Source organism: Anomaloglossus baeobatrachus, chromosome 2 (genome assembly GCF_048569485.1).
Source record: "Anomaloglossus baeobatrachus isolate aAnoBae1 chromosome 2, aAnoBae1.hap1, whole genome shotgun sequence".
Lineage (NCBI taxonomy): Eukaryota > Metazoa > Chordata > Amphibia > Anura > Aromobatidae > Anomaloglossus > Anomaloglossus baeobatrachus.
The window spans coordinates 677,627,437-677,652,190 of record NC_134354.1 but is presented as its reverse complement, the minus strand read 5'-3'; the positions used below and the strand labels follow the sequence as shown (position 1 = coordinate 677,652,190).

Sequence of the window (24,754 nt, the reverse complement as noted above, 5' to 3'; positions counted from 1 at the left end):
GAGGGGCCGAATTTTTTTCAGGACAAAGTGACATTGTTAGTGGTACCATTTTTTCTTTCTATACACCCTTGGATCACTGTTTTTGAACATTTTTCATTTGACTATTATAACAAATGTGTACTTTTTTGTATGTGTGTATAATATATATTATAAAACACTTTTTTTATTTAGATTTTTTCCCCTTTTTGTAAGTAATACAGTTTTACAATAAGCACCGCATAGTAATTTTGGCCAACATCTTGTAGTAATGTGCCCCTCCTGTTCCCCATTCTGTAAAAATGTGCGCATCCTTGTCCCCTTGTAGCAATGTGCCCCATGCAGGACTCCTTCTTGTAGTAATGTGTCCTCATTCAGGTCCCCTTCTTATAATATTGTGCCCCATGCAGGTCCCCTTCTTGTGGTAATGTGCCCCATATGCAGGTCCCCTTCTTGTGGTAATGTGCTTCATGCAGGACTCCTTCTTGTAGTAATGTGCACATCCTGGTCCCACCTTGTAGCAATGTGCCCCATGCAGGACCCCTTCTTGTGGTAATGTACCCTCATTCAGGTCCCATTCTTGTGGTAATGTGCCCCATATGCAGGTCCCCTTCTTGTGGTAATGTGCTTCATTCAGGTCCCCTTCTTATAATAATGTGCCCCATGCAGGTCCCCTTCTTGTGGTAATGTGCCCCATATGCAGATCCCCTTCTTGTGGTAATGTGCTTCATGCAGGCCCCCTTCTTGTGGTAATGTGCCCCATGCATGTCCCCACACGTACACACACCCTGTGCAGCCTCAGCCAGCAACAGAATCACACACACACACACACACACAAACACACTCTGTGCAGCCTCCGCCAGCAACAGAATCACACACACACACACACACACACACACACACACACACACACACACACACACACACACACCCTGTGCAGCCTCAGCCAGGAACAGAATCACACACACACATACACACACACACACACACACACACCCTGTGCAGCCTCAGCCAGCAACAGAATCACACACACACATACACACACACACACACACACCCTGTGCAGCCTCAGCCAGCAACAGAATCACACACACACACACACACACACACACACACCCTGTGCAGCCTCAGCCAGCAACAGAATCACACACACACACACACACACACACACACATATACACACCCTGTGCAGCCTCAGCCAGCAACAGAATCACACACACACACACACACACACACACATATACACACCCTGTGCAGCCTCAGCCAGCAACAGAATCACACACACACACACACACACACACACTGCAGCCTCAGCCAGCAACAGAAAAACACACACACACAAACATTCTGCTCACCTATCCTCCGTCGGCAGCACGCAGGCACGTGGACCCGGTAATGATCACAGCTGCTGTCACCGCTGTACTTTCTGCCGGCGCGTGCAGAGCAGTTCTCACTGCACAACAGCCACTGGCCAATCACAGGCAAGCATCTGAGGTCATATGCAGCAGGTGCTTGCCTCTGATTGGCAGGCGGCTGTTATTGCGTTCTGCAGCGAGAACTTCACTGTGCGCGGCAAAGGCCAAACTGTAAACTGAAGTAAATAGCTGGCGGCTGCGGCCCCTTGCACCGGTCGCCATCTTTACCGGGTCCACGGGCCAGCGGACCGCAAGAAGCCACCTGAAGGGCCGCATGCGGCCCGCGGGCCGCGTGTTTGAGACCCCTGGTCTATGGCCTATTTTACTTGTATGATGGGCAATTGAAGGTAAAAGAAATGTTTTTTCTCACATATCTTCCAAGTTGCTTATAACTTTTTCTCCCTAATACAGCATACAGATGGAGTAGGCTTTAGTGAAGTACGCACATAAAATTGTGTCAATGGAATCAGAATTATATCTAAACTGTAAACACTATAACTGGAGTTAATGAGCCAAACCAGACCTTATTCGATACTGTATGATATAAAGTTTGGAAAGTGCTTTAATATTCTCTTGGCTGTGTGTTTGTATGTGAGCCAGATACACAGACATCAGTCATCCATTTTTCTACTGACGTACGTCTACTGCCTCCACATCTATTGACAATTCCTGCATTTTAGACCCTAATAACATTGGTCATCGGGATCACAGACAGTGAAACCTGTGTTTCCGATATTAAAAATGAAAAATAGACCATGAATTGTACGAGCGTCTTATTACAGACTCCGCCTCGCTGACATAAGTATTGTCTGCTTCCTCAGCAAAAATGAGTCAGAGATGCTTGAGAGCCATGGTCCTGGGTTATGACTCTCTCAAGTCTAATGCCAGAGGGCTAGCAAGACATTTCCACAAACAGACGTTAATTACCTCACTTTTCTTCCCGACGTTCTGCTGTTTTTTTCAAGAAAAACTATCTTAAATTCCCATTGCCGATCCTGAACCCGTGGAGCAGACACAACACAGAGACCTGCAGACGACATCCAGTACTCACATCTACTATTATAAGACAGAATGCAGACATTGATAATTAACTCTTTAGTTAGAGGGAACCTGTCATGTGGAAAATGGTCTCTGATCTGCAGGCTGTATGTTATAGAACAGGAGGAGATGATCCAATTGATATTGTGAGGCTGCGCTCACTGAATGTATTGGGGGACACTCACTTGGCTGCTATAACTGAGGCACACAGGAACACTTTCCCATTTAAAAGTCTAGTTGGTTTATTTAAAGCTACATAAACCACACTTGCAACTTAAACACAAAAAGCCTCTTCTGGCTTAAAAGGAATATACACGGTATTACAGTCTGTGTAACTGTGGACTCACCCAGTGATCACACGCACCCCAGTCTTGATTAATGCACAGATTCTAAGTCCATTCCTCTCAGGAAATTTAGCAGTCTCTGCACACATTCACTTAAGTGAGTCCACACACCTCTCCATGAGATTTCTTCATGGAAGCCTGGCAGCTTCCTTACACACTCTGCCTCCTGGCAGTCTCTCAACAGAGGCTGATGTCCCTCAGCTGTGCTCCATACAGAGGCTCCTGGCTCTCAGAGATTAGCAACCTGTGTCAGGCTGCTTCTCCTACAGTGTGGCACCACACACTGCTCACAGACTCCACACAGTCTGCCATGTGCCAAACAACAGACTCCATTAAAGAGCCATGTGGCTTGTCAACCACATGTCAAACACACCCATGGGCAGGGTATGTGATTATCCAGACCTGTCCAGCACACTGCCTATTCTTAAATTAAACCTGACCCTTAAATACAACACCAAGACTTGTGGAACTACAGGTCTTATAGTAACATTTTCAGGTTCATTTCGCAGGGAACCTTCTGCACTGCAGCAACACATAGCGACCATTTACAACATTGGTGGATGCTATCTCACAATATATATATATATATATATATATATATATATATATATATATATACTAGCTGTAGTAGCGTTGCCCGGGATAGTAACTGTCTCTCTGTCTCTCTCCCAGTCTTTGTCTGTGTGTCGCTGTCTATCTGTCTCGCTGTCTGTCTCTTTCCTTGTCTGTCTGTTTCTATCTCTCTGTCTGTATTTACATCAGTCTATCTGTCTCAATCTCGGTATCTGTCTGTCTGTCTCTCTCTCTGTCTCTTTGCCCGTCTGTCTCTTTCTCCGGCTGTCTTTTTGCCTGGCTGTCTTTTTACCCGGCTGTCTTTTTACCCGGCTGTCTTTTTACCCGGCTGTCTCTATGCCCGGCTGTCTGTTTCTAGATCTGTCTCTTTCCTGGTCTGCCTCTTTCCAGGGCCATGCTGCCTACAGATCAGTCTGCATGTGCCATGTGGCAGGTTCCTTCTTTTGCAAATCATAACTTTCAGATTTCACTAAAGCTGTATGTCTGCCTACAGTCCTGTGTAAAACTGCAGATAATAATACAATATTATTACATCATGAGCTATAAGTTCGGAAATGAGACCACAATCAAATATATTGGTGCTTTATCAATAAGATATATAAGATGAAAATAACAAAAAACGTGATTTCATGATAAAGTAGACCAGTCACATGCGGCATCCAAATGGTTCAGTCATCACTGGAACAAAAGTCTTCAAAAAAATCAAATACATACATTGTAAATCAAGGTGACACCTTTATAGAAATACAGCAAAGCTGAATCAGTCATGTAATGGCTACAGGGCAATAAATAATGCAATAGGTTAACCTGAAGCCTTTGTAACACCCCAGTTTATAATATAACTAGCTGTACTACCCGGCTTCGCCCGGGTTAATAACTGCTGTTAACAAAATAGAATGTATTAACAAAAATTTATTCTGCACACAAAAAACACAAAACAAATAGATAGAAATGTAATTATTAAAAGGCAAAAACTAAGCTAATATAAGCATTTCACAACATATATTTCAACACCACAGATATTCCACACAGATTTAACTAAATTGGCCAAGTAATGTTCTCCATCTGTCTCTTTCCAGATCTGTCTCTTTCCCCGTCTGTCTCTGTCTGTCTCTTTCCCTGTCTGTCTCTTTCCAGGTCTGCCTCTTTCCTCGTCTGCCTGTCTCTGTCTCTTTCTTTGTCTGTCTCTATCTCTCTGTCTCTTTCCAGGTCTGTCTCTTTCCCAGGTCTGTCTCCACGTCTCTTTGTCTGTGTCTTTTCCTGTCTGTCTCTTTCCCTGTCTGCCAGTCTCTATTTCTCGGTCTCTTTCCCCGTCTGTCTCTATCAAGGTCTGTGTCTTTCCTCATCTATCTTTGTATATCTCTCTGGCTGTCTCCTCCTTCCCTGTCTGCCTGTCTCTGTCCCTGTCTGCATGTCTGTCTGTCTCTTTCCCCATCTGTCTCTTTCCAGGTCTGTCTCTTTCCAGGTCTGTCTCTTTCTAGGTCTGTCTCTTTCTAGGTCTGTCTCTCTTTTTCACCGTCTGTCTCTGTCTGTCTCTTTCCCTGTCTGTCTCTATCTCTCAGTCTCCTTCCCTGTCTGTCTCTCTCTATCCATCTCCCCACCGACATCTTATTACCTCACATATAAGCTTCTTATACTATGAATGTATTTTGTTGCTATAGCAACCAATCACAGCTCCTACTAATAACCTGTAGTTCCAGGCTCCATTTACTTTAATGAAGGCATGTTTTTTGGAGAGTAGCTGTAAAGCGCAGGGTTAAATTTTCCTGTCAAAACATAGTCTACAACGTTTCCTGGGTCACATGAGGTGTCTGTGCAAAGTTTTGTGATTGTAAATGCGACGGTGTGGATACACTTTTCGTTTCACCTTTTCCCCATTATGTAGATAGGGGCAAATTGATTGGTAAATTGGAACGTGCGGGGTTAAAATTTCGCCCCACAACATAGCCTATGACGCTCTCGGGGTCCAGACGTGTGAGTGTACAAAATTTTGTGGCTGTAGCTGCGACGGTGCAGATACCAATCCCGGACGTACATACACACATTCAGCTTTATATATTAGACTAGAAGGTGGCCCGATTCTACGCATCGGGTATTCTAGAATTGTGTAGTTAATGTATGATTTTTGTTATATATATAGATGTTGTTGTGTGTAGTTACCAAGTGTTTGTGTAGGGGCTGTACATGTTCTGGGTGTTGTCTGGGTGTAGCGGGGGGTGAGAGCGGTGTTGTTTGTGTGTTGTGTTGTGTGTCGTTATTTGTGGAGCGCTGTGTGTCTGTATCGTTGTGTGTATGTGTGTTGCGCGGTTTGTGTATGTGTGTGTGTGTTTTGGGGGGAGGTATGTTTTGTGCAATGTGTGTGTTGTGCGGTATGTGCATATATTTGTGTGTGCCGCGGTGTTTGTGTGTTGGGTGTTGTGTGTTGGGTGTTGTGTGTCTGCGGCGTTGTCTGTGTGTGTGGGTGTCTGTGTAGGGCGGTGTTTGTGGTTCCCAGTGTGTGTGTGGTGTGTTGTGCAATGCGTGTGTGGCAGTGTGTGTGTGTGTGTGTGTGTTTTGGGGGAAGGTGTGCACCCCCAATCGTGGTCCACCCCCCATCGTGCTCCATCCCCCATGCTGCGCACCCCCCATCGTGCTCCATCCCCCATGCTGCACACCCCCCATCGTGCTCCATCCCCACTCCCCATTGTGCTCCATCCTCCATGCTGCGCATTCCCCATCGTGCTCCATCCCCCATGCTGTGCATTCCCCATCGTGCTCCATCCCCGATGCTGCGCATTCCCCATCGTGCTCCATCCCCCATGCTGCGCACTCCCCATCGTGCTCCATCGTGTGAGTGTGCGTGTGAGTGTACGTGTGAGTCTGAGTGTGCGTGTGAGTCTGAGTGTGAGTGTGAGTGTGAGTGTGCGTGTGAGTGTGAGTGTGCGTGTGAGTGTGAGTGTGAGTGTGAGTGTGAGTATGAGTATGTGTGCGTGTGAGTCTGAGTCTGAGTGTGCGTGGGAGTCTGAGTGTGCGTGTGAGTCTGAGTGTGAGTCTGAGTGTGCGTGTGAGTCTGAGTGTGCGTGTGAGTCTGAGTATGAGTATGTGTGAGTCTGAGTCTGAGTGTGCGTGGGAGTCTGAGTGTGCGTGTGAGTCTGAGTGTGAGTCTGAGTGTGCGTGTGAGTCTGAGTGTGCGTGTGAGTCTGAGTGTGCGTGTGAGTCTGAGTGTGCGTGTGAGTCTGAGTGTGCGTGAGTCTGAGTGTGAGTGTGCGTGTGAGTGTGCGTGTGAGTGTGAGTGTGAGTGTGCATGTGAGTCTGAGTGTGCGTGTGAGTCTGAGTGTGAGTGTGCGTGTGAGTGTGCGTGTGAGTGTGAGTCTGAGTGTGAGTCTGAGTGTGAGTCTGAGTGTGAGTCTGAGTCTGAGTCTGAGTGTGAGTCTGAGTCTGTGCGTGAGTCTGTGCGTGAGTCTGTGCGTGAGTCTGAGCGTGAGTCTGAGTCTGAGTGTGAGTCTGAGTCTGAGTCTGAGTCTGAGCGTGAGTCTGAGTCTGAGTCTGAGTGTGAGTCTGAGTCTGTGCGTGAGTCTGTGCGTGAGTCTGTGCGTGAGTCTGAGCGTGAGTCTGAGTCTGAGTGTGAGTCTGAGTCTGAGTCTGAGCGTGAGTCTGAGTCTGAGTCTGAGTGTGAGTCTGAGTCTGTGCGTGAGTCTGTGCGTGAGTCTGTGCGTGAGTCTGAGCGTGAGTCTGAGCGTGAGTCTGAGTCTGAGCGTGAGTCTGAGTCTGAGTCTGAGTGTGAGTCTGAGTCTGTGCGTGAGTCTGTGCGTGAGTCTGTGCGTGAGTCTGAGCGTGAGTCTGAGCGTGAGTCTGAGTCTGAGTGTGAGTCTGAGTCTGTGCGTGAGTCTGTGCGTGAGTCTGTGCGTGAGTCTGAGCGTGAGTCTGAGCGTGAGTCTGAGTCTGAGTCTGAGTCTGAGTCTGAGTGTGAGTCTGAGTCTGAGTCTGAGTCTGAGCGTGAGTCTGAGTCTGAGTCTGAGTCTGAGTGTGAGTCTGAGTCTGTGCGTGAGTCTGTGCGTGAGTCTGAGCGTGAGTCTGAGTCTGAGTGTGAGTCTGAGTCTGAGTGTGAGTCTGAGTGTGAGTCTGAGTCTGTGCGTGAGTCTGTGCGTGAGTCTGTGCGTGAGTCTGTGCGTGAGTCTGTGCGTGAGTCTGAGTCTGAGCGTGAGTCTGAGTCTGAGTCTGAGTGTGAGTCTGAGTCTGAGTCTGTGCGTGAGTCTGTGCGTGAGTCTGAGCGTGAGTCTGAGCGTGAGTCTGAGCGTGAGTCTGAGTCTGAGTGTGAGTCTGAGTGTGAGTCTGAGTCTGTGCGTGAGTCTGTGTGTGAGTCTGTGCGTGAGTCTGAGCGTGAGTCTGAGTGTGCATGTGAGTCTGAGTGTGCATGTGAGTCTGAGTGTGCGTGAGTCTGAGTGTGAGTGTACGTGTGAGTGTACGTGTGAGTGTGCGTGTGAGTCTGTGCGTGAGTCTGAGCGTGAGTCTGAGTCTGAGTCTGAGTGTGAGTCTGAGTGTGAGTCTGAGTGTGAGCGTGAGTCTGAGCGTGAGTCTGAGCGTGAGCGTGAGCCTGAGCGTGAGCCTGAGCGTGAGCGTGAGCGTGAGTGTGAGCGTGAGTCTGAGTCTGAGTCTGAGTGGCGGCCAATCCGTGCGGGGGGGCGGACCCGAGGCGAGGCGAGCGGCCAATCCGTGCGGGGGGGGCGGGGCCATGGCGAGCCCAGCGGCCAATCAGCTTTGTGTCACCGTAAGGACATGTCACCGTAAGGACACAATTTTGGAGCATGACAGACAGACAGACAGACAGAATAAGGCAATTATATATATAGATAACATTTGATAATTAGTGATGAGCGAGTACTAAAATGCTCGGGTGCTCGAGGCTCGGGCCGAGCATCTAAAAATACTCGTGTACTCGGCCCGAGCACCGAGCCCAATGTTATCCTATGGGAGACCCGAGTATTATTCTGAAATGATCCCCGGCAGCATGTAGAAACCATAAAACTTTAAATTTAAAAAAAAAACGTGCGTGTGTGTGTAAGCGTGCATATATATATACACGCGGAGTGGAGTGCGGGAGGGGCCGTAGCCGAGCGGGGAAGTGTCGGGCTAAAGGCACGGTCATGCTATGAGGGCCGGCCAATCACTGTAATTCCACAAGTAACAGGGCTGTGGCATTGCAGTGGTCTGCCAGCCAATCCCTGCATAAGGGATGGCTGTAAAAAGAGCGCCAACATGAAGACCACAAGTACAGCACGAGTATCGCGAGATTACTCGGTCCCCGCCGAGTAGCCCGAGTACAGTGATACTCGTGCGAGTACCGAGTAGTAACAAGCATGCTCGCTCATCACTATTGATAATGTGTCCTGATATAATGAGATCTAGGATTTTCTATGGGGCTACAGGTAAAATGACTTTAAAGTGAACCTGTCAGGTGTAATATGCACCCAGAGCCACGAGCAGTTCTGGGTACATATTGCTAATCCCTGCTAATCCGGCTAGTCCGCCCTCTAAGTATGTTAGCACGACCACAAGGACGTGCTACCATACTATTCAATGCCCATTGCCCAGCATCATCAGCAGTGACGCACATACCTGGATTTGTTGTCACCATTTCTGATGCCAGGTATAGGGTCATGCGCATGATCATAAGTCCCCACCACTTCCGGACATGCGCACTAGACCTCTCCGAAGCTTCATAGTGCGCATGATACTTTTGTGGCGCCCCTGAGGCTTCCGTCGCCACAGGTCATTGCACCCCATCAGCGGTGTGATGCCCCATTCTGGGAGAGGAAGAGAGTGAACTCCGGTCCCCTGGTAAATCCACACTACACCCATTGCTAGGGACACACAGGACCAGGGAAAGTGGCAGGCAACCCTCCCATGCTGCATGCTGAGAGGGGCTGTAAGACCCATCCCTGCTCCCATAGGGTGGTAGCTTAGCAACTGGGGAGGTGGGAGGAGACCAGAGAGCAGATAGAGAAAGGAAGGTCAAGTTAGTTTCAGTTTACCTCAGGGAGTGAGAGAAGCAGCATGTAGTTGGAGGAGAAGAACGAGAGAAAGGAGGGAGGAGGAGGCCTGCTGAGGCAGGCAAGGAGGAGAAAGAAGAGAAGGAAAGAAAGGGTCGCAGGGCTGCGGGTAGTCCTGTAGGTACCACGAGCTGTCCTTGTTGGGTACCGAAGCCGAGGGCCCAGAGGCGCTACGAGTAGCTGCAGGCTGCGGTGGCCTGGTCCACAGTGACATCGGTGGAGTGATTAGCTGCGACAGGGGACGGTCCCTAGAAACTGGAGGAGTGAAAAGACAATCTCCAAACAGTAAAAACCGAGGCCCAGGGACGTTGCAAGCTCCCAGGGCCAGAACCCAGAGCAGCCCTTCAGAAAAGGGGTAATCAGCCGACAGGTGACCCCCCAGCCTGGAGACTGTAATGGAGGCCAAGCCAAGTCCATCTTAACAAGGCAAGGCTAGTGAAGACAGCAGAGAAAGAGACACTAAGAGAGAGGGTACCGGATTTCACACTCTGAATCAACCAGAAGACGGAGGTCCCTGACAGCGGTCCCAGCAGTCCAAGGGTTCTGCCTGCCCTGACAAGAACTGTGAGTAAAAGAACTTGAACTGCACCTCTGAAGTTGCCTCAGTTATTTCATCTGCATAGACACTTACAAGCACCAACCGTGCCCCGGGCATTGCTCCACCTGTGGGGAGCAGTACTACCATTGCTGCTATAACATCATCCCGGAGGCCTCACACAGCAGCGGCGGCTTATTAGCCGCATACCACAGGTGGCGTCACGAACACAAACTTTAACTTAAGCCACATATTCAACTGACACCCACCAGGGCCACGGAGCCGGGCCCAGCCACCACTGACTACCACCGGACTAGTCCGGTCCGGCACCGGGTGTCCCATAGCCCTGGGGTGGGCGAGTCACTTTTTCTAAAGATCTCTTTATCTTTGGTACTAGATACAGGGGCAGTTAGGCAGGGATTAGCAATATGTACCCAGAACTGCTCGTGGTCCTGGGTGCATATTGGACCTGACAGGTTCCCTTTAAATTGGATTCCTATTTCAGATAGGTGCAGGTTGTGCTCAAATTGAAGCACCCTTAGGCACCCTTCACATGTCCATGATAAAAACGCACATTTTTCATGGTCCGTTTTGTACATCTGCGTGACTATCCGTGCATCCATTTTTTACGTCTGTCTAACATTCGTGTGAACAATGCTAGAAAAAAATGGAAAATGTTTTAATCAAGGGTTTTTATGTGAAAATGTGTGCCAAATTAGGAATTAGTGCTTAAAGATCTGTGTCCACGAGGGGGCCATTCTTTCAAGCAAAATCAGCACAAATACAAACACCTTCTCTACCAAACTCCAACACTCCACACAGAAAGTGCACACACCAGATTGTAATCAAATATAAAAAAAGGGGCTGCACAAAATTATTCTTCTTGGTACAATAAAAAAACACGCACAGATGACACATGGACGATACAAGGATGACATCCGTGTTCCACCCGTGATTTTCCAAAACCCATTGATTTCTATTGTACCGCCCCGGGGCTCAGCCGGCTGCCGAGCCGCTCGGATCCGTGCTCGTCGGTGGGTGGCTCGAGCTTCTCACGGACCCGGGGGTCACGTCGCTCTGCAAGGGGGTTGCCGCTACACGTAGAGACTTCAGTGGGGAGGTCCACGGCCGGAGCCGCGGTTGTTTGTAGGGGATTTGAGTTTGTGACGCCACCCACAGGTTGTGGTGAATGGATGGACACCACCGCTGCCGTTGACTAGGCTCCCGGGGACGGTGTTGCGCAGCTTGGTGTTGACCCCCTCCGTGGGTAGGGGGAATGATGGTCCCGGGGGCCCGAGGGAGATGCTGAGGCAGGGGACTGGATGGTACTGGTGTGTCGGTGCGGTGCGGCGCGCGGCCCAAAGGCACTGTTGTAAACAAGATGGTGAACGGTGCCCGCAGCCGGCTGCGCTTTTTCCCTTTTCAGGTTGGTGGTTTCCGCCTTTCTTCTGCACCTCACTTGTGTAGAAAATGACAACTCCTATGCCTGAGCAATGGTAGTCTGCTCCCCAGCCTGGTGTGTGCTGGGAGAGCCCTTTTTGCCCGCAGATGCTGGCCCGTCGGGTCTCTATGCCTGGGCGGTGGCTTTACCCTAATGGTTGGGTTGTTGTCTTCAGTCGGGTCTTAGGTGGGAAGGGGCCTAAAGTCCAATCCTCAATCAGTTGATTTGACTCAGCTCAGTTGTTTTTGGGCCTCGTACTGGGTCTGAGTACCCCTCCTGGTGCTCCGGTTTCCGATCGGTTCCCCGGTTTGGTACCGGCGGGCCACCACCCGTCCCCAGTCCCTACGGTTCCACTGGCTGTAATCCCAGCTCCTGCAGGCGGCCACCACCATCTGCCTCCTTGCCAGAGGTGACTCGGCTCCAACCCAGACACCTGTCGTAGACTATGGCAGACCTGAACGCAAGTCTGCCCTTGAACTTCACTCCACTTCACAGTCAAAGCTCATCTACACCCTTCAACTCTGCTCCCCACGGGGAGCTTCACTGTTTTTCCTGCCTCAGGGCTTGTGAACTCCTCGGTGGGCGGTGCCACCACCTGGCTCCGCCCCCTGGGAGAGGTGACAAGGTTTTTGTAGGTTGGCTGCTGTCACCTTAATAAATGGGGAGGTGTTTGTGTAAGGGCCTACCTGTGACAACCTGGCTAGTCCAGGGCGTCACACTATTGAACTTAAACATCCATGCTGCCGGTTAAAAACGGACTTGTCTCCATGTGGAACACACGTACACATGAGTACTCCCCATGGACACGTCCATGAGAAAACACGGATGTGTGCGCAGACCCATTGATTTTAATTGGTGTACGTATGTCCGTGTCTTTGGTATGTATGAAAACGGATGTCATACGTACCGGAATCACGGACAAGTGAAGGGAGCATGAGATTGGGCTCATCTCTTGAGAACGCCCAGCTAAAGCCAGCCATACACATGAGATAGTAGACAACTGTCTCTTTCAACACTCATACATCTGCACTCAGCTCGGCTGAGCATTCAACTGTTTTAACGGAAGAAGAGAGGACAAAGCCACTTCCAGACATTATCTCCCCCAAAACAAAAGGATCAGGCGTTGAAATTCCAACTGCCTTCTCCTTAAAGGGGTTGACTGCAGACTTATGATCCTCACATCGCGCACTGTGCACTGTGAGGATTATCCGGTGTCAACGCCGGGAAAGGTGGTCACGTGACTTTAAGTATACGATATGCAGACTCCCGGCTAGACTCCAACTTGACTGTTGCTAGCCTCGCACACTTGTGTAGCGCCCCACGGGGCAGGTGCGTTTAACCCACTAGTCGCCGGACCGTCGACCATCGATACCACAGGCGGCCTGGCCTGGCTCTGTTGCCCCGAGGTGCATAGAGGATGGCTGAAGGAAGGATGTTGGGGGTAGTAGTGAGGAATGTTTGTCGTGATGCCACCTGTGGTATGCAGCCAGGAAATGGGCCGCCGCTGCTGTCGCTGTCCTCCGGGGCAGATGATAGTAGCAGCCAGGGATGGTATTGCTCTCCACAGGTAGAGCGGGCTCCGGGGAGGATGATAAGGGGAGCAGTAATGGTGGTGGGGAGCGGCAGTGCGGGAAATAAAGAGTCAGTGTCTATGGCTGCGGTTCCAGGTTATTTACTCACTTTTGTACGATGCCACTCACCCAGGTAATACCGGTCACTTGCTATGATGGGCTCCGTTGAACCCGAATCCCCTTAAAGATCAGTCTGGTTTGGTGTTTAGTGGGTTTCTCCTTGTCACGCCTGTCTGTGGATCCCCTGGCTTGAAGCTGCGAGGGGACCCTGGGTTTCACGACATGTACTCTTGTCCCATATCTGCAGGTGCCACAGTTCCGATGTGGGGTCCGGCTTGAAGCGAGGCCCCGGATCCTATATGGCACTGTGCTGTCAGGCCCTGTGTGGTCAGGGAAGCTTGAAACTTTCTCCGACCAGGCAGATTCTGGAAAACCAACGTGAAGTATGATCTTCCCTAGGGTCTTGCCACCCTGTGTGGCGTTGGTTCTGTGGGGAGCAGAGATCCCTCTCCCGTGGCAACAGTTGAGAACTTCTTCCCTCCGGAGCACCTGTAAGATGCGACTGCTCCCTTGCTCTCCTGCTGGAGAACTCTCTAACTGTTGTGTTGGCTCCTGATTCCCCCTACTGGCTGCACTTCCCCCCTCCTAGGTCCTAAGCTGGTGGGACTGGGGCCCCTGTTAAGGGCATCCTGTAAATGCCTCTCTGTCAGCGACCCCATATTTACCCGACCCTAGCCCAGTCCCCAGTGGGAACAGGGTAACCTGGTATGTATTTGAGTGTGTAATGTGGTAAAACCGGGACTCCTGAGGAACCGGATTTAGCATTACACCCAATGTTGGGTGCAATACTCTGTGGCGACTGAAGCCTCAGGGGTACCACATTTACATTGAGCTTGCCGGAAAAATTCGAGCTGGACTCTGTTAAGGAAGATGAATATCGGTGTTGACACCGGAGAACCCTGACAGTGCACAGTGTGCGCGATGTGAGGATTCATAAGTCTGAAATCACATAGAGTGACACACAGAGTGAGTGTACACTTGTCATTTTTTACTGGACAACCCCTTTAATTCCTTCAACAGCAGCAGATGGTTAGCCGATCTTGCCCAAATCAGCAGAATGAGTTGGCTATGTGTGTTAGGGCCTTAAGGGTCCAGCATCAAACAAGAATTTGTGGCATCTACTGTGGCTATATCATAAATGTAAGAAATTGCAAAAACATTTCATTATTTGAGGACTCAGTCTCCACAATGAAATGACAAACTCAAATGTATGGCATCTGACATGTCAGCTACATACACCACTTATTATCTGTGGAATATATACTGTATATTGTAGTGGAGCAGTATATAAACAAAAACAATTGTACCTGACCCTGGGGTGTTGTTACATCTATGTGATACAAGCAGATTGTGAGCACCGCTGGGTACAAGGACTCGAGTATATTATTTGTACAGCACTTTGGAATATGTTAGAGCTATAAATACTAAGAAATAAATATAACATCGGCCTTAACTCATAAAAAATACTATTTTGCATAGAAATGTAAACCAGTTATGTAGAACATTCTAGTGTTATAGTCCGCAGTCACATTCTGCAATCATGTCTTACTATTCTAAAGCCGTGATCTCTAGGCCTGTGCCCACTGGAATTTATTGTGTAGTTTTTCAAGTAACATCCGCTTCCAGACATGCTCTCTATTTGAGGAGTTTTTGGCAATTTTTTTTATTTTTCCTGAAGAAGTTTTGAACAGTTTTTTTCAGGAAGTGTTTTTACTATTAATTTGACAGTGCCCAGTTTGGAGCATATTCCATCAAAATCGATGTCGAGGAAGTGACATGCACTTTTTGTGAGAACCAGACATTTTTCAACACCTGTTCAGAGGAAAAAAATAACTCTCCAAATCTCTTCCTATGAATAACAGAGTAGATTTTCAGTAGAAATGATTGGGAAAAACTTTCCAGGCGTTGTTTGGAGCTGATCTGGAAGACTTTGGAGCGGATTTACACTAACTCCTTAACAAACATCTTGTGAACATAGCCCTAGTGTCACATCAAGGTGATAACTTCAGATCAAGGTAGCACAGTAAAAGGGAATCTGTCACCAGGTTTTTGCTTCCCCATCTAAGCGCAGCATAATGTAGAGACAGAGACCCAGATTCCAGCGATGTGTCAATTACTGAGCTGTTTGCTGTTATTTTGATAAAATCAATGTTTTCTCTGCTGCAGCTCTAGCAGTTATACAGATCATGAATATGCTGGACTACCTGGCAGCACACCAAGTAGTCCTCTAATGATAAGCTCCTTCTGATTAAACAGTGATTTTATCAAAACTACACTAGGCTGTTTTCACACTTGCGTCGTTTTGCATCAGTTGCAATCCGTTGTGTGACTAATGCAATGGATGCGTTGCAGATAGTGGCACAACTGATGTGACTGATACTGCAAAAAAAACGATCTGTTGTTTGTTTGTTTTTTTACTGTTTTACCGAGCGATCAGCTGATCGTTCACAAAATCCGCCGCCGGCCGATCAGCTGATCGTTGACAAAATCCGCCACCCGCCGATCAGCTGATCGTTCACAAAATCCGCCGCCGGCCGATCAGCTGATCGTTGACAAAATCCGCCACCGGCCGATCAGCTGATCGTTCACAAAATCCGCCGCCGGCCGTTCAGCTGATCGTTGACAAAATCCGCCACCGGTCGATCAGCTGATCGTTCACAAAATCCGCCGCCGGCCGATCAGCTGATCGTTGACAAAATCCGCCGCCGGCCGATCAGCTGATCATTCACAAAATCCGCCGCCCGCCGATCAGCTGATCGTTCGGCTGCCGAGAGAGAGAGGTTGATTTCAATGATTAAACACAAGAGCTGAGCAAGTGCAGTGAAAACATAAGGATTCCGCCGCTCAAAAAACGTTACATGTGGTGTTCCTGCCGCTTGATGGTCAGTTGTTCCACGATTGATCCGTCAAGCGGTGTATGCAATGCAAGGCCATCAGTCGCAATCTGTCGTCCATACAAGTCTATGGGGAAAAAACGTAATCCTGCTAAATATTTTGCAGGATACCGTATTTCCTCAAGGCGACGGATTGCAACTGATGCAGATCAACGCAAGTGTGAAAGCAACCTAAGTGACACATCGCTGGAATAAGGGTCTCTCCCCCTACATTATGCTGCTCTCCAATTAGGTGACAAAAACCTGCTGACAGATTCCCTTTAAAATGAATGAAGTAAAAGTTTTATTCCATATTTTTGCACCTTGATAATTAACTGATACATTAGGAAGGTTTACTGCAGTCTTAAGGCTCATTGACATCAGTTTTTGGTGTGCGAGTGCTTTCCGTGTTTTGTACAGAGATCCCTTGTACATAGACTGACTTCACATGTCCAGTCCTGGAGAAATTTGTTGGGAACAAAGTTCTGCAAACACATCTTTTTTTTTGTCTGTTGTTAAATAACTGATGTCTGCCGCATCCGTTTTTTTAATATTGGAGTCTATGGAGAACGGATTCATTAACGGAGTGATACTTAGTCAACCGTTTTTCTGGCATTTTTAATGGATCTGTTTTTTCCCTACAGGATCCGTTTGAAATGGAAGATATCTAGCAATCCGTTAACACATCCATTCTCCATGACTCCGATGTTAAAAAAACCAGATCCAGCAGAAATCATTTTGCAAACGGATCTCTGCAGGATCCCCTCTAAGACTGGAGTCACACTTGCGAGAGACTCACGCGAGTCTTGCATTGCAACACCCGGCACGGCCGCACTCTCTAACAGGAGCGGGTTGGCTGCATGTATTTCTATGCAGCTGAGATTCTCCTGTCCGGAGAGCGGAGGGCTACGCCGGGTGATGCAATGCGAGACTCTCGCGAGTCTCTTGCAAGTGTGACTCCAGCCTAATGGATGATTATAGGACATGTGAACTCAGCCTTATAATGAATGGGGCTGTTCACATGTCCATGCAGTCTATGCAGTCTATGCAGTCTATGCAGTTTATGCAGTTTATGCAGTTTATGCAGTCTATGCAGTCTATGCAGTCTGTGCAGTCTATGCAGTCTGTGCAGTCTATGCAGTCTGTGCAGTCTGTGCAGTCTATGCAGTCTATGCAGTCTATGCAGTCTGTGCAGTCTATGCAGTCTGTGCAGTCTGTGCAGTCTGTGCAGTCTATGCAGTCTATGCAGTCTATGCAGTCTGTGCAGTCTATGCAGTCTGTGCAGTCTGTGCAGTCTGTGCAGTCTATGCAGTCTATGCAGTTTATGCAGTCTGTACAGTCTATGCAGTCTGTGCAGTCTGTGCAGTCTATGCAGTTTATGCAGTTTATGCAGTCTGTGCAGACTGTGCAGTCTGTGCAGTCTATGCAGTCTATGCAGTCTGTGCAGTCTATGCAGTCTATGCAGTCTATGCAGTTTATGCAGTTTATGCAGTCTATGCAGTTTATGCAGTCTGTGCAGTCTATGCAGTCTATGCAGTCTGTGCAGTCTGTGCAGTCTGTGCAGTCTATGCAGTCTGTGCAGTCTGTGCAGTCTATGCAGTCTATGCAGTCTGTGCAGTCTATGCAGTTTATGCAGTCTATGCAGTTTATGCAGTCTATGCAGTCTGTGCAGTCTATGCAGTCTATGCAGTCTATGCAGTCTGTGCAGTCTATGCAGTCTATGCAGTCTATGCAGTCTGTGCAGTCTATGCAGTCTGTGCAGTCTGTGCAGTCTATGCAGTCTGTGCAGTCTATGCAGTCTGTGCAGTCTGTGCAAAATTGTGGACCCAAGTGAGAAAGTATAGTAATTTTATGGGTCGGTGAAAAAACTGGACAGCAGTCGGATACCATCTCAGTGCGGTCCAATTTACACGGACTGTTAGACGGTAGAGAATGGGATTTTTTTACATACAAAAAAAGATGATAAAACTCAGACCAAACTGATTAATCTCTGATGAAACTCAGCCAATTCATATAGTACATGAAAAAGTCACATGTGAATGAGCCCTAATAAAAATCCAGAGAACAGTTTGTCATCTCAACAAGCTCAGCTCTGCTTCTACTTTATTCCATATATCATCTGAATATATCTCATCCACCACTAACAGACTTTCTAACTTGTTATTTCCCAAATTTTAGAAACATAATAATGCCAGTGTGAATATTTCCATTATCTTCCGTCACTTATAGGGTCTTGGGTAATATTTTCCTAATAATAATAGTGATTTCTGTATATAAATACATCATCTCGTATAATCGCAGCCCCCATCACATCTCTCAAACGTCATCCCCTAAATTTAGTTCTAGTGGATATTGTTTTGTTTTTTTTTACCAAGTAATGATTAGAGAAATCTCACTGCCTGGAATTCCTAGAAAGCATTTGCAGGTTAAACAAAAAATGCCGGATTATTTTACAAGAATATAAACAAATTCCTTGCGGAAAAGCCTCTTAGCGGAAGAATCTGAACTAAATTAACCTTCTCTGTTGTGTAATGGGAATCCATCCATCGAGCTGGAAACGTGTATAAACTGATAAGCCCATATACAAACTTTTGGAGTATGAAAACCTCCCCGAGATATGGATTACATTTATGGTTTGTGTATAAAGGAGTGCGTTGTCATTTATTTTCCACAGAAATTGGCTGCGGGACAAAGATTTTTTTTTTTTGGCTTCTGCAAGAACACAACAAAAATAACTGGAAATGAGTCAAGAAGGGGGAAATTGAATTCAGTGCCCTTGGATATGGTGTAGGAGAAAAGACAGAGCGATGGCCATGCATAGGAGGCATGGAGAGACTCACCAGTGGTGGGTGCCTATGCGGACAATCCTACAGCTGGGAAACCATAGTGAGGGGATGTTGTTCTGCAAAGATCCTTTGAAACATCACAAGATCCACTCTTTGCAGTCGGAGAGAGTGAGAGTAGAAGCGGCCAGAAGAACAGAAGAGTGAGGAGAGGAGGGAAGGGGAGGACCCCTACAGGAGGGATCTATGGCTCGTTCAATTGACAATAGAAGGAAATGCTTTACTTGCCCTTAACCCCAGTGCTACCAGAAGGGTCTGCCAAGATGTTCACCTAAAGCGAAAGATAAAACAGTGTCAGGAACCAATTTCAGCAGCGGCTTTGAAGAGATCCTGGCGTATACATTATCATACATAAAGAGTAGATGGAAGCGCCTCCAGTAGTAGCGTACGCTGGCGGGATGGAACACGCCTGGTATTAATAAATAAGGGCTATAAATAGTCGGAGCCTTCCAAATGTGCATCAGATTATCTACTGGGACATATTAGAGATTTCCATTAGTTGTATCAGGCATTCATTCAGAAATATGCATCACAGCAAGGTAAACCCTATAAAGTGATATCTGTGGGACGCTGGACTTTGCATCGCTGCTGGAAACTGACTGTCCAGTACTTATCAGCGATACAAGTCTATGGGAAACAACGGAATCCGCCAAACGGGTTGTGACTGATACAAATTGACGGAAATGTGAACCTAGCCTAACAGATATTACAGCGGGATATTGTAGTACTTCTTAGGACTCACTCACACCAGTGTATACATCAAGTGCAATCCAATATAAAAAGGGACTGCATTCGGACCCATGTTATTATTCAATGAGGCAGTGCAGATATGGGATTTAATCAGATGTATTCACCATGCTGCAATTTGATTCTGAAATCAGTACAGTGCGAGATGAAAACTGTATGCCAGACAGCCCATCAGTATGGTATCCGATATTTACTGATACATTACAATTCTGTAAGATGGGAAACTGTAAATGGTCCTGTAAGAGATTAAAGGGGTGTCCCCATCTCCAGGATCCTATCCCGATATGCAGTTAGCATAATAATAATGATAATAGCATAGCAAATACCCCCAATTAGCAATGTAGTACAGTTCTTCTGATTCACTATGTCTGTTACCTCATGTGCAGGGCATTGCAGGACCTTAAGTATCCATGTATGTGTTTTTGAGGGGATTACTGCGTTAGTAATGGAGGTGTCTGATAAACGCCTCTCCATTACTAACACTAGGGTTCGATGCCAGCTGACATTACACAGCTGACATCAACCCCAAAAATATTACCCCAATTGTGACCGAATTAGGGCAATTGGGAAGAGCAGAGCAAAGTGCCAGAATTGGCACATCTACTCAAATACCAATATACTTGTCGAGTAACGAATATCCCGAATACCTTAATATTTGTGCGAATAGTGTCAAATCCATTCGCTCATCACAAAAAAGTTACCTTTTCCACCACTGGTAAAAAAAAAAAATGATGTGTCTGATTTTTTTGGAAAAGCCTGTACAGATTGTTGTGACTGTAATTGTCATATAACAGTTCACAGAAAAAACAGCTAATGTCTTTATATCAGAATTACATGCTGTAGACACATATCACTTAGAATCTGAAGGATTTATTATGATTTACCAGTGAGCATGTAAAAAATGTTAACTGTCTGTGATTTTTCGATAAGCTGTTTAGAAAAATTAAAAAATCAAGTTGGCAAACCTACCTGCTAGACAAACAGCAGCAGTGGTCTTTGTGTGTCTGTGCCTCTCTCTCTCCATCTGCTTCTCACTCTGCGCTTGCCTTTTCTTCCTCTTCCTCTCTCCATAGACTTCAATAGGCAGTTGTAATCTAATGCCATAGTAGGCTGACAGCCCAAGCAGCTTTTCAGAGTGAAGCCCTCCCACAGATTAGGGAAAAATGGCCCGTAAGTGCAGAAATAATTGCAAAGTATATATGTTTCTGTGGCGCCCCTGAGGCTTCAGTCGCCACAAGATACTGCACCTCCCTTAAGGTATACCACCTATCCTGGGTAAGAAGAGGTTAATCGCTGGTGTTTCTCACATTCACACACCACACACAGTTAGGTGCTTTCCCACCAGGGGTTGGCCTAGGGTAGATAGGGGGTGGCCATCACGAAACATGGGACTTTCCCGGTAACTAGGACCACCACCTGTGGGGTGGGCACCACTTGGTGAAAAGGGAAGAAGCATCTTCATACATAGTCAGATTGCCCCGGGCACAGCTTGGGGTGAGGAGCACAGTCAGGACTTCGGTCCACTCTACTTTACCTCACATTTCTTGGAGCGCCAAAGGACCGCGGCTTGGAGCAGGTAGCTCAGCCTGGGTTCTCTACAGCTACACGGGATTCTTGGGTCTGCGGAGAGTGCAGGAGACACCCGCAGCCCGTTCCACATTCTCATACACAGGGATTGGAGGGACCCTGACCAGAAAGGACTCACAGTGGGAACACCGGTGGTGACCTCGAATTGCTAAGGATCGACTTGAGCCCATCACGGCGGTGACCGGTACTCCGGGAGCGGCAATCGGATTATCTAAAGAACTGTGAGTAAAACACCTGGAACCACAGAGACTGTGTCCGCTTCTCCTTCCTGACGCTGTCGCCCCACGCTTCGGCGCCAATGGCCACGACCCCCCTCACATAACTCCCAACTTTTGAAGAAAGGAAAGAGGGACAAAGTATGCGGCGCGTGCAGTGCGCCGTGGCAAATTTTTGCCACGCCCCTAGCCACACCCCTAGTCACACCCATTTGTCAGTAAGGGTCATTCAGCAGATTCCCCAGACTGTTCATACATATTCATAGCAGTCAGAATTTTCTTATATTTCTATGTGTCACTATATGACATGTTGCTTATTTGTGCCTATAAGGCCGTATTCACACGTTGCATAAATCCTGTTTATTTTTGTTCTGCCGCTGTCTGCACCAAGCTACACAATAACAATCTTCTCTGGGTTTTCCATTTTTGCTGCATTTTTTCTCCTTTTCTCCATTATTTAATGTATTTTTGGTTCAGTGTGAATCTGCGTTTTTAAGTGTTTTTATTGTACAGAGAAGCTTATTCCTGCATTTTTTGGAATCATGGAATCACATCCACTTTGCTTGGATAATTAAACACAGCGGAATAAATGTGCAAAAAACAGCAGAAAAAAATGCATTAAGGCTATGTCCGCACGTTGCTTTTTACCTGCTTTTTACCTGCTTTTTTGCTGCTTTTTCTTCTGCGCTGTTTAATGCCAAAATGGATGTGTTCTTCTATTCAAGCAAAGTCTATGGGAATTTGGGTTTCTTGTTCACACTATGTTGTTCAAAATGCTGCCTTTTTGTGGCAGAACTTTGGTCAAAAACTCAGCTTTTCAAAGAAGCAACATGTCACTTGTTTTTGCCATTTGGGTTTTGCACTGCAAAGCTGAGTTTTTGACCAAAGTTCTGCCACAAAAAGGCAGCATTTTGAACAACATAGTGTGAACAAGAAACCCAAATTCCCATAGACTTTGCTTGAATAGAAGAACACATCCATTTTGGCATTAAACAGCGCAGAAGAAAAAGCAGCAAAAAAGCAGGTAAAAAGCAACGTGCGCACATACCCTTACACTACAGAAAAAAATGCAGCATTCACACTACATGTGAACACAGACTAATTGTCCAAGCAAAGTGGATGAGACGTCATGAAATCTCCGCCCCTGGTGCATGTAAAGATACTGCTGAACTCTGCGGATTTGGTGTTTTTTTTCTTTATAATCTTCAGGATTCACATCTGCAACAAACATGTATCAAATAAGAGGACAATGCATAAAAAATACCGCAAACACGCAATAATCAGAGAAGAATGTTATTGTGATCGTGGTGCGGACACCTGCAGAAAAAACGCAGCATTTATGCTATGTGTGAACACGGCCTCAGTGATACATTTTTATTACATTTTTTATGGGTTTTAATAAAGAAAAATAATAAATTGCGCCATTTTGTTTCCGCCATTTACCGATCCCCATAAATAGTCTGATCGCTGTGTTGTTCGGGTCGTTACGATTACAGGGACACCAAATATGTCCATGCTATTTGCTGATTTGTGATGTCTATTATTTTATAAAAAAAAGTGTAATAAAATGACATTGTTCTATTTTGTTTTTATTATTTTTAGTAATTTTATTAGAAGACAAAAAAAACCCTCTTTTCCTCTCCCTGTAGAATACAATGTAGCTCTGTGTCCTGTGTAATCAGAGGCTGCATTGTAGGTTCATTTATGTAAAATCCTGCATCTAACATCATCGATTCCCGGTGGCTCAACAGCTTAGATCAGGTAGAAAGCTAGGAGGCTGCTGGCTTGAATCCAAGTTGGTGAAAATAAGAAAGAAAAAAAAATGTATTTGTTTTTTTTTTCCTCATTTCTTTATAGTAGTTTTATGGGAACAAATGAATCTGACTCTTTCCTTCACCTACAAAGAGATGCCAAATTTATCTATCTATCTATCTATCCATCCATCCATCCATCCATCCATCCATCCATCCATCCATCTATCTATGATTCTATCTATCTATGATTCTATCTATCTATGATTCTAGCTATCTATGATTCTATCTATCTATCCATCTATCTATCCCTCTATCTATCCCTCTATCCATCTATCTATCTATCTCTCTATCTATTTATCTATCTATTTATCTATCCATCTATCTATCCATCTATCTATCCCTCTATCTATCCCTCTGTCTATCTATCTATGATTCTATCTATCTATCTATCTATCTATCTATCTATCTATGATTTTATCTATCTATCAATCTATCCATCTATCTATGATTCTAGCTATCTATTATGTATGTATCTATCTATTATCTGTCATGTATCTATATATCCCTATATCATCCATCCATCCCTCTATCATCCATTCATCCCTCTATCATTTATCCATCCCTCTATCATCCATTCATTCATCCATCCCTCCATCCATCTTTGCTGCTGAATAATCTGCTTCTGGTGTCTCACCTGCAATATAGAGGTCAAGATTACCAAATCTTTCTATGCTTTTCACTACAGGCAGTGGCTCAGTGGTTAGAGCTGCTGCCTATGGAACTATGAGCTCACGGTTCATGGGTTTGAGTCCTGGCTGACCCAAAAATCCAGAGCCAATGAGAATATAATTTAATTTATTCACTGCACTGAGGGGAGGAGCCAAGACATCAGCTGTGAGCCGCGGGACACACCTCTAAAATTGGGGCAGTCACGCAGAATCCGGGACGGTTGGGAGGTATGCCCTCATCATCCTCCCCGGGGTCCGCTCCACCTGTGAGAGCAGAACCATCTTGGCTACTATAACCATCCACCTCGGAGGACAGCAGCAGCGCCTAATTCCCTGGCCGCGTACCGCAGGTGGCGTCACGAGACAAATCCTCAACCACCCCCAATATCCCATCCACCATCCATCCTCCATCACCCTAACACCTTTTATTGTACACCTCGACCCACAAAGCCAGGCAAGTGCCACCCGTGACATCCCCAGATCCGACGTAATCAGGCCCACCGACGAGTATCAAGTTAACCCCTTTCCCCGTGGGTGCGACATTTACTTTTACCATAAATTTACGCAGTTTGTTGAAATGACAGTGTCCATTTAATTTGTTGAATATATATACCCACAGGTGCTTCACAGAATTTTATAATGTTAAGCCATGAAACACATACATTTTAACCACAAAAATGTTGCGTTAGCCCCATTTTTTTCATTTTTACAAGGGCAAAAGAAAAAAAAATGGACCATAAAATTTGTAGTGCAATTTCTCCTGAGTACACCGACACCCCACATGTGGTGGAAAACTACTGTTTGGGCGCACGGCAGGGCTCAGAAGGGAATCTCTCATTCCACTCTGACCAATTTAAGTCAATGAGGCACAGCGATTTTTTTCTCATGCCGATTCGGCATGAAAGTTTTAAATACTTTCCTGGTAATCTCTAAAATTATAATTATCTAGCACTAATTACCACCTGGTAATGTCATATTAAAGGAATTATATTGTACACGTATCCAAAACTATACCACTTTAATAC

General features: G+C 46.5%; 1 protein-coding gene across 2 annotated transcripts in view; it reads right to left on the bottom strand.

Moving 5' to 3' along the window:
* HDAC7 (histone deacetylase 7) overlaps positions 1-18,782 on the bottom strand; it is a 533,886-nt gene extending 515,104 nt beyond the window's left edge. For both annotated transcript variants that reach the window (XM_075337158.1, XM_075337160.1), the window contains exon 1: positions 18,696-18,782. The gene's annotated coding sequence lies outside the window, so the exon portion shown is untranslated. The remainder of the gene's footprint in view (positions 1-18,695) is intronic.
* Positions 18,783-24,754: the final 5,972 nt, after the last annotated feature.